The sequence below is a fragment of the Thunnus albacares genome, chromosome 6, assembly GCF_914725855.1.
Source record: "Thunnus albacares chromosome 6, fThuAlb1.1, whole genome shotgun sequence".
In the NCBI taxonomy this organism is placed as follows: Eukaryota; Metazoa; Chordata; class Actinopteri; order Scombriformes; family Scombridae; genus Thunnus; species Thunnus albacares.
Window position 1 is genome coordinate 22,085,300 of NC_058111.1, and position 14,351 is coordinate 22,099,650.

Consider the following 14,351-nt stretch of genomic DNA (forward strand, 5'->3'; position numbering starts at 1 on the left):
ATGATCTTTGGTTTCAGAAGAAAGTTAGCTAACCTTGGACTGCACATGTATGGGTCTTCACTAAAGGGAGTGAAAGATTTTAAATTTCTGGGTGTTATGTTTGATGAACGAATTACTTGGGCTGTTCACATTGCAAAAATACTAACAAAATGTGATTAAGTGTTAAATGTCATGAGAAGTCTGGATGTGAGTGGGGGGCAGAGAGGGGAGACCATGCATTAAATATACCAGGCAATGATAAGAGCTGTACTTGACTATGGGTGTTTTGTTCATGGCTCTGCTGCTAAGTCAGTGCTTGGAAAATTAGATATTGTGCAGATCAAGGCACTGAGACTCTGTTTTGGGGCTTTTAAAACCTCCTCAATTCCTGCACTGCTTATTGAAATGGGAGAAATGCCCTTACACTTAATGCACATTAATTTGGGGCTGCAGTACTGGGTAAAACTAAGTGGGTCCAATCAAACCTACTCAGCGAGGTGTCTTTTGCAAGGGTCACGATTCTGGTGGCAAAATCAAGAACAGACCATTTTTCAACAGTATGAATCAGTGGGCCAGGAAACTGAGAATGGAGCAGGAAAGCAAAACATACGAGCTGGTTATCTGTACCTTTCTTACTTTTTTTTTTTTTTTTTACAGAAAATTATAACAGTGTGATAGATTAAGAAATGGAGCATTATCTAAATAGAGTAATGTGATCTTATTTGAAAATTTTCACAAATGGCTCTAGGGACCCAGAGAGTGGAAAAGCAGGATTTGGGGTGTATGTGGCTCAGTTTGGTCTTAGGATTGACCAGCGTATCACAAATGGAAAATCTGTTTTCACAGCAGAACTATTAGCAATTATTTGGGCTTTGTGGTGGAAAGTTCTCATTTGTTCTGATTCAACAGTTGTTCTGATGGCTTTAAGAGGGGGTAAATCCAAATCTCGGCCTGACGTTATTAATGAGATGATACCTGTTTGTTTAGAATTGGGAGGACTGGCACTATTCTTCTCTTCATCCTCAGAGATTCTGTTAAAATTTGCAGACTGAGGCTCGGACGCTGCGGGTTAAATCAGTACAGGATCCTCAGTAAAGGAAAACACTCTACTGGATTATGTGAGGGTAGATGTTTTGAAACAGTCAAGCATGTTTTCCTGGAATGTATCAAATGTAATACAGAAAGTAAAACTTTTTATAAGAGATTGTCAGACCTAGGAGTCTTGTCATTTTCTATTAAATCTTTCTCTGGCCAAAATTAGAACCACCAGCTGATCACAAAATCAGTTTTACAGTTGCTGCATGATTCAGGGTTGTATAGGAAAATATGAAGCGTGATTATGTCAGTTAAATTTTTGTCCTGTGGAGGGCAGTAATACGTCTAGTAGCTCCACAAAGCCAAAATCCCACAAGAAGAAGAAGAAGAAGATGATTAGAGTTGCTGGCTTGTTGTAACACACCCTTTGTAGTGAGGCAGGCCATTTAAACTGTTAGTGCCCTGCCTTGTCTTTTCTTCTACTACAGTTAGATTATGTTGATTTGGGAAACTTTGTGAAAGAATAATTGTGTTTGTGTGGCAGTATGTCTCTACTTCTGCTGCTGCTGTTGTTGTTCAGTGGCTGTTGGTTGCCTTTTTGTCATATAAACTATCATCTTCAAAAGCCCCTCTAAACTGGAAGACTAGTTTTCTATTAGCACGTTTTTCCCCAAAAGGGTTTACTCATCTGTCAGATGTTGGGGACCACTTCTACACTTGAACAAGGTAAGTACCTGCTGCTTGTACTAACATGCACACCATTAATGAATATCTTAGCTTTGTCACCCATACTGCAGCATAGTTTCCCATTTTCCCCACACACTTCATATACAGTTAAGCATCGGAGAAATATTACTGTATTATTGTTCAATGCTGCTGCTACATACAACAAATTTTACTTATCTTTGTACAGCTTTGTTGTCCTTTTTTTGGCTCTAAGTCCATCTGTATTTATTATTCCCCAATCTCTGTTGTGTGGAGCTTGGTGTTAGATGCCAAATTTAATCTCTACAAATATTCATATATTCAGTCCTGAATAAGTTTGTTAGTCTTAGTAATATTATTTTTCCCCCTAGAAAGGCCCAATCACCATCTACAAACATCCACTTCTGGCAAACAGGACAAATCTGCAGCATCAATTAGGTGAGTGGAAAAATTCTTTTAAGTTTCCTCTTTGCTTTGTGGTTTAGATGCATTTTTAGATATCCTTATTCCTACTGTGGCTTTACCTAAAAGCAAAAGACGGAACGACACACATAATGAAGCATGAATCTGTATTTATTTATTTATTTATAGCAACAAACAGGTGTGGAATCTGGATTATTTTTTTTGCACTGTACAAACCAAACTCCAAAACCTGCTCTGCTCTTCACGCCAGAAAAACTCTTGACCCACAATATTTAAATATTTTTAAAAAGGGGATTTAGTTTCAAGGAGCTAGAAATGACTTTGGGCTGTTTTTGTGTGTGTATGTGTGAGAGAGAGTGTGTCCTCTCATTGTAGTTAAGTCCGTCTTAAAAGGTGATTGAAGTCCCTCACACTGGGATTTTGCCTCACTAGATCCTTCTTTGATTTGTCTTTACGGTTTTAATATTCTCTTAAGAAAGAAATGTAAAGTAAACAACAGTGGAGTTAGCTTAGTCAAATTATAGTGTGCACTCTTTAGGTGGTGCTGAGTCCCAGTAGCCCTGGCCTTGTTCTGGTTTGAAATTTTCACTCTTATTTCTACTGCTTGACCCAAAAGAGCTCCAGCAGCAAAGACTTTTCATTGTGTTTGTCGCTCTGCTACAGTCGAAATGGATTTGCATAATGCAGAATACATAAAATATTTATCTTTGGCGTGATAGTTTGAAAATATACAAAAATACCAAAAATGCTCAGGGTATTCAGAAGCATGATGGGAAGAAAAATGTCAAATTTATTTGATTTTTGAATTGTCGCATTATACTTACAGTTGAGTTACAGTTTTTGTTGAGAAATGGTGCTTTCCCTGTTTCTCTTTCTCTTTGCATCAAAGTCTTTTATGCTTCCCTCTTATCTTTACTCTTCCTTGAATGAATGTTTGTTTGTCACGTTTGTTCATGTGACATAATTCTGCTGCTATTTTGGTCTCAAAAGACCATCCTGATTAAATAAACATTAAACTTAAAAAGTGCTATTCAAGCCATTTTACTGAAGGATGCTCTGCGAATCATTCAGGACAGCAGCATTGACACGTCATCCCTCCTCTTTCCGCCTGGCATGGAGTCTCTCAGTGCTGGATTTTGTGATGAAATCATCCATGCATTGCGAGAAGATTCACAGTCTTAATATCAACAGCTTGCATTTGGTCTCTCAAACCCTAGTCACCAAGTTACCAAGCGTTGTTTTTAAGTGCAGAAGAAGAGGAGCATTATAATTTTGCTTTGGAGGTTTCTATTAGTCATGTTTGCGTTCAGCTCTAGGAATAGCAATACTGGTAGGCAGACATCGGTGACTATTTTGATAATCAAATAATCATTAAGTAATTTTTTAAAGCCAAAATGCTAAAAATGTGTTGGTTGCAGCTTCTTAAATGTGGTGATTTGAAGCTTTTCCGTGTCATACATGATAATAAATTGAATATCTTCGGATTTCAAACTGAAACAAGACTTTTGAGGATGTCACCATGAGCTCTGAGAAATTATAACAGACCTTTTTCACTATTTTCTGACATTTTATAGACAAAATAATTGGCAGATTAATCAATAATAAAAATAACCATTAGTTGCAGCCCTACTGTAATGTGTTCAATACCTTTGTCAACCTCAACTGTACTTTGTTTAGTGCTCATTAGCAAATGATGGCATGATAACATGCTAAATGGGTGAAACATTATACCTGCTCAATATCAGTGTATTCACATAGTCATTGTGAGCATGTTGAGTAGGGTCTCACACAGCTCAGAGTGTGCATTTAGAGTTAGTCTTGTTTTTCAGAAGCTTCTCATTTAGTGTGGAAAAAAAACAATTTCCTCTGATTTTACTGGGACGATGAAAATGTTGCAAATGTCACGTTTTCTATAAATGCTCATTGCCGACCAATTCAAACTCTTCAAAAAGGTTAAAGAACATCCTTCTGTCTGTGACTGACACTTCCGCTGCAATATAACTGTAGAACATAAATAGTGTGTTTTAACTTGCATTGGCAAGGAGAACCATAGTGTTGGGAGTTGCCAGGCCTGCATATAGAGAAAATACTGCGTTAATGCTTTATAATTGCCCTTTGAACAGAACCAATCTTCTGGCTCATGGTCTCATTTGCTTATGTAGGTCATAAAGAGGCATCATGAGACTGTTTCATAAGCAGTTAAAAGTTCCTTATAGTAGCTTTAAATATAAAAAGGAACTAAAAGGACAAAAACAGCAGGACCAGTCCAGCCCTCCCTGCTGTGCACACCAGTGGTTCGTCTGAGCCCATGTTACAAAACTTTATTGGTTGGCTCTACTGAGACCAGTGTACATTTGCTGTGAAAAAGCCTGTAGAACTGCAATCCCGCAGAGAGAGCCGACAGAAAGGTTAAGAGGACGACTCAAAATGGTTACAGAACACCGAACTGGCAAAGAGAAATTAGAAAAATGGATAAATACTTTTTTCTGTAGAAATTTCACATTTTTGGGGGGATTTAGTTGCACAGATAGCACGTAAGTCTTCACTGTTCATGTTTGTCTCTATAATGGACCTACTGTACATTTCTAATGTGTTGGCAGCCCTGCCTTTACCATATAACTGTATCACTTTCCTCAAGGGTGTGACCATCACTGCCTCAACTAGACATGCATGAACTCACTCAGGGCCATCGCCAAGGTCAAACACCACCGTATGCTCAGCTGGCACTGACTCTTGCTTTTTATGCGAGCAAGTCTTCTCATGCGAGCAAGTACATCTGCAACCAGGAGAATTTTCTGTGTTTTGGCTCTCTATTTTTGTACTTTGATGTAACTTATTCAGAGATAGTAATCAGGTTTGTGGGTTTTTGTTAGCATGTACCTGTGCAAAATTGGACCTTTACATCTGTTTAGTGCATTATACGTACTAATACGTCATGCAAATATACTGTAAGGTACACAGGATGCAGGATAATCTGCAGACTCTCACATGATCTTTTTGAACTTGCAGGAGATCACTTCTCAGGAGACTGATGCAGCTTCTCTCGCAGTCACAGTGTTGATTTTGTGAATAATATATTAGAGTGAAAAGGAAGGTCAGCACATTATAAAAACATCACTTTATGATTAAACTATGTAAGTAGCAGGTATGAAGGTAACATGAGTATAAAGAACGTGATGTGATAATCCTTCAAATACAAGGATAACGACGCACACTGTCAGACAAAGCATTCATAGTGTTGCACTCATTTGAGTATTTGAAATGTGACATTGGTAGTTATGTTTGGAATTAAAAAAAGAAATCATGAAAAGGAAATTCAAATCTTTCCTACTTTTTTTACCTTCACTCACCTGGCCAATCATGTGTGAAATGGGCATGTTGCTGTTTTCAGAAAGTTACAGAAACTGTTGGAAGCAACCTGAATTTGGCTGGAGCATAGTGATTCCTTAGGGTTCATGAAAACATAAAAACTGCATCCAAAAGGTGACCGCTACATTATGTGTTTATACTTTATAGAGAGAAAGGCCTGTAAAATGTTTTGTCAATCGTGTTGCACCCCTCTCTTTCCCCTCCTGTCGCTCCCCTGCCTCTCTCCTCTCTCTAGTCTTTCTTGTCTCTTCCTTTTTTCTCTCCAGTTTCTCTCTAATGCCTTTTGCTCTTTTTCTCCTCTCTCTCATGTGCGTTCCTCTTCCTCTCTTTCTCTCTCTCTACCCCATGTGCAACACTCCTTTTGGCTGGAGCTCTTTAGCGGCTCCCATTTTACTGTAGGTGACTACAGTGGAGACAAATTCTCTGCTGCATCCTCCAGGGAGTCGTTCAGGCATGGAGGATTGATGTGATATGTTTGGATCCATCCATGACCCTGTACCACCTCCAGCAGCGGGTTCTCCTTTCTCAGTTTTTATCCCTGTTATTGTGGCCTTCAGCTTCTGTGCAGACATTATACATAATTTAAATTAAATTGTGTGTGAACACATTAGTCTATATATATTTTTTACACTTTTTTCTCTGTATTACATTTACCTTTTTCAAAGGTTCAAAGGTTCAGTTTATTCATCCATAAGAACATGGATATGCCTGCAGAGAGTGATCAAGTCAGCCCGGCACATCACAGGAACCCATCCCATCACTGCAGGATATCTACTGGCAGAGAGTCCTCACAAGGGCCCATAACACCATCAAAGACCCCACCCACCCCCGGCACCACCTCTTCACACTCCTGCCATTTTGCACATACTTTTTATACTGTTCTGAGCACAACTGTTATCACCTCGTCTACTTCAGTATGGATGGATGTACGTAAGTGGTTGGTGGATATGAACATTTGTGTGTGTGTCTGTATATTTACTACAAATATTTTAAATACTTTATTAAACATAGTTCCTAGTATATATTTCAAATAGAGTAATTGTCACCAGGGTAATGGGCACCATGTAGAGACATTGTGAAAGAATGTCATTGCATTGACTTGTATATTTCTGCATATGACAATAAACCCTTTGAATCCTCTTTAAATCCTTGAATTACAGTGCTCCTAATCAACCAATGCTGGAAAATGCAGGAAATAAAGTAAACCATAAATAAAAAAACACCCAAACAACAAAATAGAAGTAAAATAAATTAAAATCTGAATTTACTTCCTCACAAAGTTCTGGTTGTTCTGTCGTATCCCCTGTGGGATAAAAGAGTGAGGACACTGTTTAGTGTATGAGACAGGGGATCTTAACTTGCCACTGTGTTTTGATGTAGGCTCAACAGATATTAAAAGAAAACTGAATCTTTTAGTTTCTCAAAGAATTATGGGGCAGTATTTATCATTCGATCAATATTTCGGTCAAAGTTGCATGCAAACTCCATACAATGTTGTTCATACTCTTGGGTAGTGTGAACAACAGGCCACTGGAACTTTGTATACCAACACGGCACACATTTTCCATGCTGTTATAAACTATCAAGTGTTTGAAAACAGCTTTTGAAGCTTTATGCAGCAGTAAATGGGCAGAGGCCCGTCGCTGGCCGGGCTCCAGGCAGCGGCTTATCAACAGCCACTCAGAGAGACAGTGGCTCAATGGATGGATGGCACATAACACCTACTCCTAAAACTGTCCCATGATGAATGTCCCCAATTATAGCCATGACCTTTCGCTTTGTTATTCACTCTTTCTCCCTGATTCCTTTCATAGACTTTCTGTTTGTCTGTTTACCTTTCTGTCTCCCCCACGGTTTCAAAGATGCTGCGTGTGAGTCACTTCCTTTCTCCTCCTCTGTCTTACACTCCCTCTCCCCTGCTCTTGCCTCTCTTTCCTTTTGTTTGTATTTCCTTCTTTCCCTGCACTTGCCTCAACGTGGACACATCCTGAGAACCTTGTTTTGTCAAAACGGTAAAATTTCAGTAAAAATCACAGTTTTCCTACAATCAAGACTGATTTTTGCACTTTTTGCATGTTCTTCTCTTGGTGAGTCATCTGACAAAATAGCAAATCAACATAGACGCAATTTAGGATTTTGGCTGTGCCTTCATACGGTAAAATCCAGTGTGCATGTGCTGTTTGAGTGTGTCTACGCACAAAAAGAGGGAAAAAAAGAAAAAGTGGTGTTTGGGTGGCGATGAAGAAAAAGCAGTTGCCCACCACAAGAGAGACCCAGTTTCAATCTGGCTGCAGTGCTTCTGGCTTGGCTTGATGCTCCATCACACACAGTTGGCAGTTGGCAAGCTGATCTGGGTTCATGTCCGTGTCGTTGCACTACTGGCTGCTCTGATGTGGGGGAAAATGCTTGATACAGTAAAAATTGTCCCAATTTCCAAAATCCGTTCATAACTCTCACCTACATGCTAGTTTCCTTTTTTAAATCACTATGGAACTATGGATCACTATTGGAAAAGCACCTCCTTCAAGTCACCATCCCCTTCATCTATCCAATTAGCTTCAGCTGCAGTGTGATGCTTTCATCTCCTGATGCTGAATGTGAATTAGAGACAGAGGCTGTTGTTGTGGAGGTTGAGACAATATGGGCCGCTAAGCAGTCATCGTTGTGGCGTGGGAATGTGTTGAGTTATGGAGAGTCAATGCAGAATGTGCAAGCTGATAGCTCAGAGAAAAACATGCTGTAAATTAAAAAGAAGTATAGCAGGATATCAAAGTCGTTCACAAGAAACATGCTGCTGACAAGTGGAGTCATGGCACCAGAGCTAAGTCCCCTTCATGAGTGTGTGTGTGTGTGGCCTCTGTAATAGAAAAATGCACAGTTAGTGTGATATCTTCCATAGGTGACTTTTCATTTCAAACACAGCATCTTATATTAAGTTGTGCAGGTTCCTCATACTCAACCTTTACTGGTTGAACTATTTCAAGTGATTTAAAGTCCCCCTCCAGCCAAAAATCTCTTTTTCTTGTTCCTACACCAGTTGGATGTTTGAGCTTCACTGTGCAGAATGATGTACGTGCAGAGTTTGACACTAGATGTCTGTTTTCACATTCATCTGCTGAAGGAGGAAACTTTCTCGGTGCTCATCTTAAATCTAAGTTTAAGGCGCACACTTACGAGCATGATTTGTGACAATTTTGGAGCCAATTATGGTTCAGTATGCAACTTACACAAAATGTGAAGCCTCCATATTTGCATATGCATAGATTTTGGATTTTAATGAGGGAGAAGGAGTAGAAGCCATATATAGTACTTTTTAAGGAAGTAATTAAAATACATGTCAGACAAATTATTATACAAAGCACAGTATTTCCATATGTCTGCAAACATGTCTAGAGGAGACCTTTAAATACTTGTGTGGGAAGAATCATTTAGGTCATTTCTTGTCTTATTTGTTATGCTCTATTATGTGCACAGTTTGTTTTTATTAGAAATCCTACATGTGTCAGAAGCTGTGTTTTTAATGTCTCTTGCGATAAGGAGGAGAGCAGGGATGCACAGATTTGTTTGGAATAAACTGAAACTTGATCAGAAGTTTGCACAATCAATAGCAGACACCATGGTTGGCTGAACAGATTAAAAAAAGCGCAGCTCTCAAAGAAATGGTATCTTTAACAACAGAATAATCAAAGTAAAAGTACACAGCAACCATAGCATCAGAAATGATCATTTAGGACACTGCTAATATTTGATGTGCTGCCAAAGTCAGCATGAAATCAGTTGAAAAAAGCTTTTATGATTTATGTTTATATTTGCTTCCCTCAGCTAATTTACTGTGCAATCTTGACATTGTGTGTGTGTGTGTGTACCCAACTGCTTTGTTGTGTTGCTGATGTTCTTCATCTCCTCCTCCAGTATTCAATTGTCTCTCTCCTCCCTCTCATCCTTCCATCCCTCTCTCTCCTCTCCTAATTTTCCCCATTGTCACTCCCCTAACTTTCTTCCCTTGTGTGTATGTGTGTGTGTGTGTGTCTGTGCGTGTGTGTGTGTGTTTGTGTGTGTGTGTGTGTACGCACCCAGCTGCTTTGTTGTGGTGCTGATGCTCTTCATCTCCTCCTCCAGTATTCAATTGTCTCTCTCCTCCCTCTCATCCTTCCCTCCCTCTGTCTCCTCTCCTCATTTCCCCCATTGTGACTCCCCTAACTTTCTTCCTGTGTGTTTGTGTGTGTGTGTGTGTGTGTTATCCCTCTGGGCAGTAGAAGACGGATGTCTGATAGGTTTTCTTAACAGAAAGAGACTGCAGGCGGGGGCTGCAGCAGATGAAGTGGATGATGAGGTCGAGGAGTGTTTTGGTCTGAGTGTGGCTGTTTTCAACTGTTTCCTTTTCCTGTATTGACAGAAGTCCTTTTTATTTCATAGACAAGACAAGAGATAAAGAACCCTTCTTTAAACTTGAATGTCTCCGGTGTGAACGGATCAATTACATATCAAAAAATCTTAATGGACCTGTCTGGTTAGATAAAGCTTGAATAAAATGGAAATAACAGAACAACGCGTCCTTTGTGTTGACACATGCTCCCATTTGGATTGCCAGATAAGAGGGCCCTTAGCTATATTCATTTTTGAGAAACACAGCTTTCTGACTAAACCTCTAAATGGTTTTAGATCAGGCCAGATTTTGGAAAGATAATCTGTTGTTATAAGTCATCACGCCATCCAGAGTCACCAGGGTTTTGTTCAGATTGGCACTTTCATGGTGAGGACAGGACTTTTGAGAAATGGTGTGCAGTTACATGGGCCCAGCTGTGAAGATAATCTGTATGAAAATGGAAAGCTATGCCTTTAAGCAGAATTTTACAGCCAAATAGCGATACAATGCCTACACATTAGCCAAGCCAGTGAACTAATTTCCTTTATTCATCAAGTATTCTTGTAGAAAAAACAAATATTTGTTGTAATGAAATGATTATAGGGATTGGGGTCATTTCAAGTTTTGTCTCAAAGTGCCATAATGGATCAACAATTAGAGAAATGCACTCTCCTTTGGCCTGATACTGGAAGACACAACCAGTGTATCTTTAACAGCGCCTGCTATCCCACAATCCACTGTAGACCCACGGACATGACATGGCATGTATTGTAGTCAAGGAATTTGTCCCAGTTTCACAGTGCTTTATTAATGCTTTCTTTACCATTTTAGAGCTCCTGGTGATAAACCTTGAAAGGTTTGACTTCATGAGTTGATGAGCGTCTCCCAGGTGCACCATTTGTTTTGCTACAGTGTGTTTACCTGACCAGCATGACTGCAACAGACTTGTTTTGTGAGATTTGGTTGGCATCACAGGCCAAATATCAAATGCCAAATCTTCAAGTAGCTGTATACTCAATCTATGAATGGCCATGTCAAACAATGAAATCACAATTAACAGTAAACAGTAGATCCACACCTTAACATAACTGTGGAATGGTTTTTAGTTGCAGCCCCAATGTGAATGTTTATTTGAGATAAATATAGCATTCATTATTTGATGTTCTCAAGAGTTATTTAAAAAAAAAGGCTAAGGTTTTATTATTAGATATACTATAATTGAATCTTTGCATTATTGCACAATAAATGTACAGTATATTTTCAGGCCACTAGCAGTAAAGATGTGAATCACCTGTGTGCTTTCATCGTTTAATGGTTCTCTACATCTGAACAACATCACTCCTTTTCATTGAATTCCTGGCACCATTCAAACCAATCTGAACTGGTCTCAGAGACCAGTCAGGGCAGCAAGACACCTGCTCAGACGATGCGTTAATTGTTGGTCAAGAGGTGGCGAGAGCAGTCTCACTGGTCAGACAAGACACAAGTGCATGCGGGGTCAACAAGGTGCACTTAAACCCAATTAATCTGTCCACATCGGTGTGTGAGTTTCAGAAGACGCCAGGGAATTTAGCCTCGGAACTGAGACACAGAAAACATGTTGTTGTGTCTCCTAAGCAGCAAAGAAGCCAGCTGGAAAAGACTCCTTGCACATCTTCTGACTCATCCATGAAAGGAGGATTTTTTATATATGTTTACACCAAAAAGAACTTACATCTATAGTTTTTTTCAATACAGAGACAATGTAGAGTGTTTACACTTTGTGCTCTCCAAAAATGTATTCATTGCTGATGGCTGGATGCCATAGTCCAATTTAAACAGCCAAGGAAACTGCATTTGTGTGTGTGTGTGTGTGTGTGTGTGTGTGTGTGTGTGTGTGTGTGTGTGTGTGTGTGTGTGCACATGTGATTAAATCTATATGAAGGATAAATATCTGCATAGCTTTATGGTAGACTCTAAGCAGAACTTACAGAACAAATCATTTAAATTCTCTATTTATTTATTTATTTTACTTTTGGTCACTTTGAAGATGCCCCATTACCTCGAAGTAAAGCCCATTCTGCTTGATTGACCCTGTGATTAGCATTAGCAGTTGCTGATTTTCATTCTGGTGCAATCAATTTTTGTGCAGCTCTAGAATGGAAACATTGAGATTAAGGGGGAAATTGAACAAGAAGCTTTGTTTTTGATTGCAATGGTGAAAAAAGGCTGCAACTGAGATCCTCTGACACCCAGATAACCCAGCTGCTCACAGGCCAAGCATATGTGATAGTAGTAGTATAGCCCCCGGGTATTTGTGTGTGTGTGTGTGTGTGTGTGTGTGTGTTTTTTTAACCGTCCTTCACTCTCAGCAAATGCTGCTATTCTCTGTTGCTGTTGATACGAATTTGACCTCAGTCAACAGTCTTGGTTAAACAAAGGCTGAAATAGTTCTTGGCTTCACTCTCTTGGGAAATATGATTGATAATATCACAGCACGTCTCAGGTCTACACGTCCACCTACAGAGGGAAAATAAACAAACATCTGAAAAATACAAAAAAAAAAGGAAAACAATCGAGATTATTCTATTTATTCTATCTTCTATCTGTACCTGTGAGGGATATATGTTGCTGTGATATTCTTTGCCATGTTTATCTAATTAAAGGAAGTAATCTTTATGTAAATGCATCTTTTCTGCAGCATTTAATATAATACAGCCCCAGTGTTGCTGCATTTTGCTGTCCAACACGGTGAAGCATTTGAAGGTCAAATACCCTCTTTAAGGACACATTGATGGTTGTTGTAAGAGAGCAGAGACCAGGGTTTGTTCATACCACCTACTGGTCACAAGCCAGCCTCTGTCCTCTTCAGGTTATCACTATCCCTAAAAGCAGAGTAGAGTTTGGCATCTTGTCAAGATTCGGGCTTGTTGTTGTGCTCCGCTGGCCTCTGTGTCGAGGACTAGTCCTGTTAAGAGCTCATCATACGGCCCTCTAATCTACTTAGACTTAACTTCATGGTGCATGTGTATTAGTGTATGTGAGAGAAACTGAGCATTCATTAGGAATGGCTTGACCTGGAGAGCTGGACAAAGGAATAAACTATTGTTTACATCCCGTGTGTTGATGTCATTTACACACGTGTTTGTGGCTGATTAAAGCTGGACCGTTGTCAGCAGAGTCATTGTTTGGAAAAAATACAAACACATCCAATTAGCTCTGTCAGCTTCATTACCATAACGTGTGCCTGAGTACAGGGATGGACTACTCTACTGTACATACATCCACGTGCTCTAATTATTCCATGAAGTCATCGCTTTGCCAAAGCTGAATACACTGCTTCTGTGTTACTATGAAGTGTAGCAGAAAGAATCAAATTCAGACATATTTTGCCAAGACTGACTTTTTGGAGCATACCAAGCATACAGAATAAGAATGGGCAGTAAGTAGATTAGTTGCAGGAATGGCTTTACTTGTTTCTATAGTGAAAACAGTGACATGATTTTAGAATTGACAGCTTCATTTTTTGTGAGTACAGTTTGCCAGTTCGCATGGATGCATGTGAGTCCTCTGACTTGACATGGGGGGTTAAATTCAAGTGGCAACTACTAATGCTGGAGGCTGAAGCCAATGCAGAAGTACCTTGAAGTGTAAGTGTGCTTTCTCCAAAAAATCCCTGGCTCCAACTGACTCCCATTCAAAAATCATCAACTTCTCTCTAGAAATACAAAGTCAATCACAGTCACAACTCAATGAGTCATTCTGCTTCCAATTGCTAAATTTGAGCCCCCTAATAAGTGAGCTGATGGTCATTTTGGAAATGATTGCTCTGTTAATAAAATTTTAAGACTTATAGTAGCTTTGATATCTGCCATGTGTGCTGCTCTCCCCACCTACGGGATTCCTGCTGTCTTGAACTTTCAAATTCTGTTTGAAGAATGAACAGTGATTTTTCTCCAAACATGCAGTTGTACTGTGTTTGTGGTTAATGAGTTAAACTAACAAGACCCTGCTCTGTTAGCACAATTTAGCCTATGAAGCTAATCTTAGCCCAAGTGTGCAGTGCACAGTGTTCCCAGTGAGCTAGCTTTAGCTTCTGTCCAAGGTAGCGGTGCATGTTTCCAGACTGTGAAAGGCAACACTTCCACTCCTTGTTTGAAAGGTCCTGGCTCCAAATGTTAATTATGGCCCTGACCATTAGCAGCAGCTCGGGGGTTCCAACCAGCCCCAATGCAAACCAATGGATAACATCACACCTCACAATGTCCATCTCTATATACAGTCCAGGGTTAAAATGGACCAGCACATAGGCTGACCATCAATCAGCCTATGTGCTGGTCGAGCTGGGAGTATTGCTTACATAGTAACATTAAGATGAATAGCTACTTGTCTAGACTGCATTTAGCTTAAAATGACTGACAGTCAGCCCTCACCACCCACTCTGCTCAGTCTCAGCACAGAAATGATGTGTTCAATGTATGAGGACAAGCGTGGG

General features: G+C 39.7%; 1 protein-coding gene across 3 annotated transcripts in view; it reads left to right on the forward strand.

Annotated features, from left to right (window-relative positions):
* Positions 1 to 152: 152 nt before the first annotated feature.
* LOC122984593 (SPHK1 interactor, AKAP domain containing) overlaps positions 153 to 14,351 on the forward strand; it is a 129,964-nt gene continuing 115,765 nt past the window's right edge. For 2 of the 3 annotated variants that reach the window (XM_044355150.1, XM_044355154.1), the window contains exons 1-2: positions 153 to 1,740; positions 2,091 to 2,157. The gene's annotated coding sequence lies outside the window, so the exon portion shown is untranslated. The remainder of the gene's footprint in view (positions 1,741 to 2,090; positions 2,158 to 14,351) is intronic. The other variant, XM_044355151.1, reaches the window with a different exon arrangement.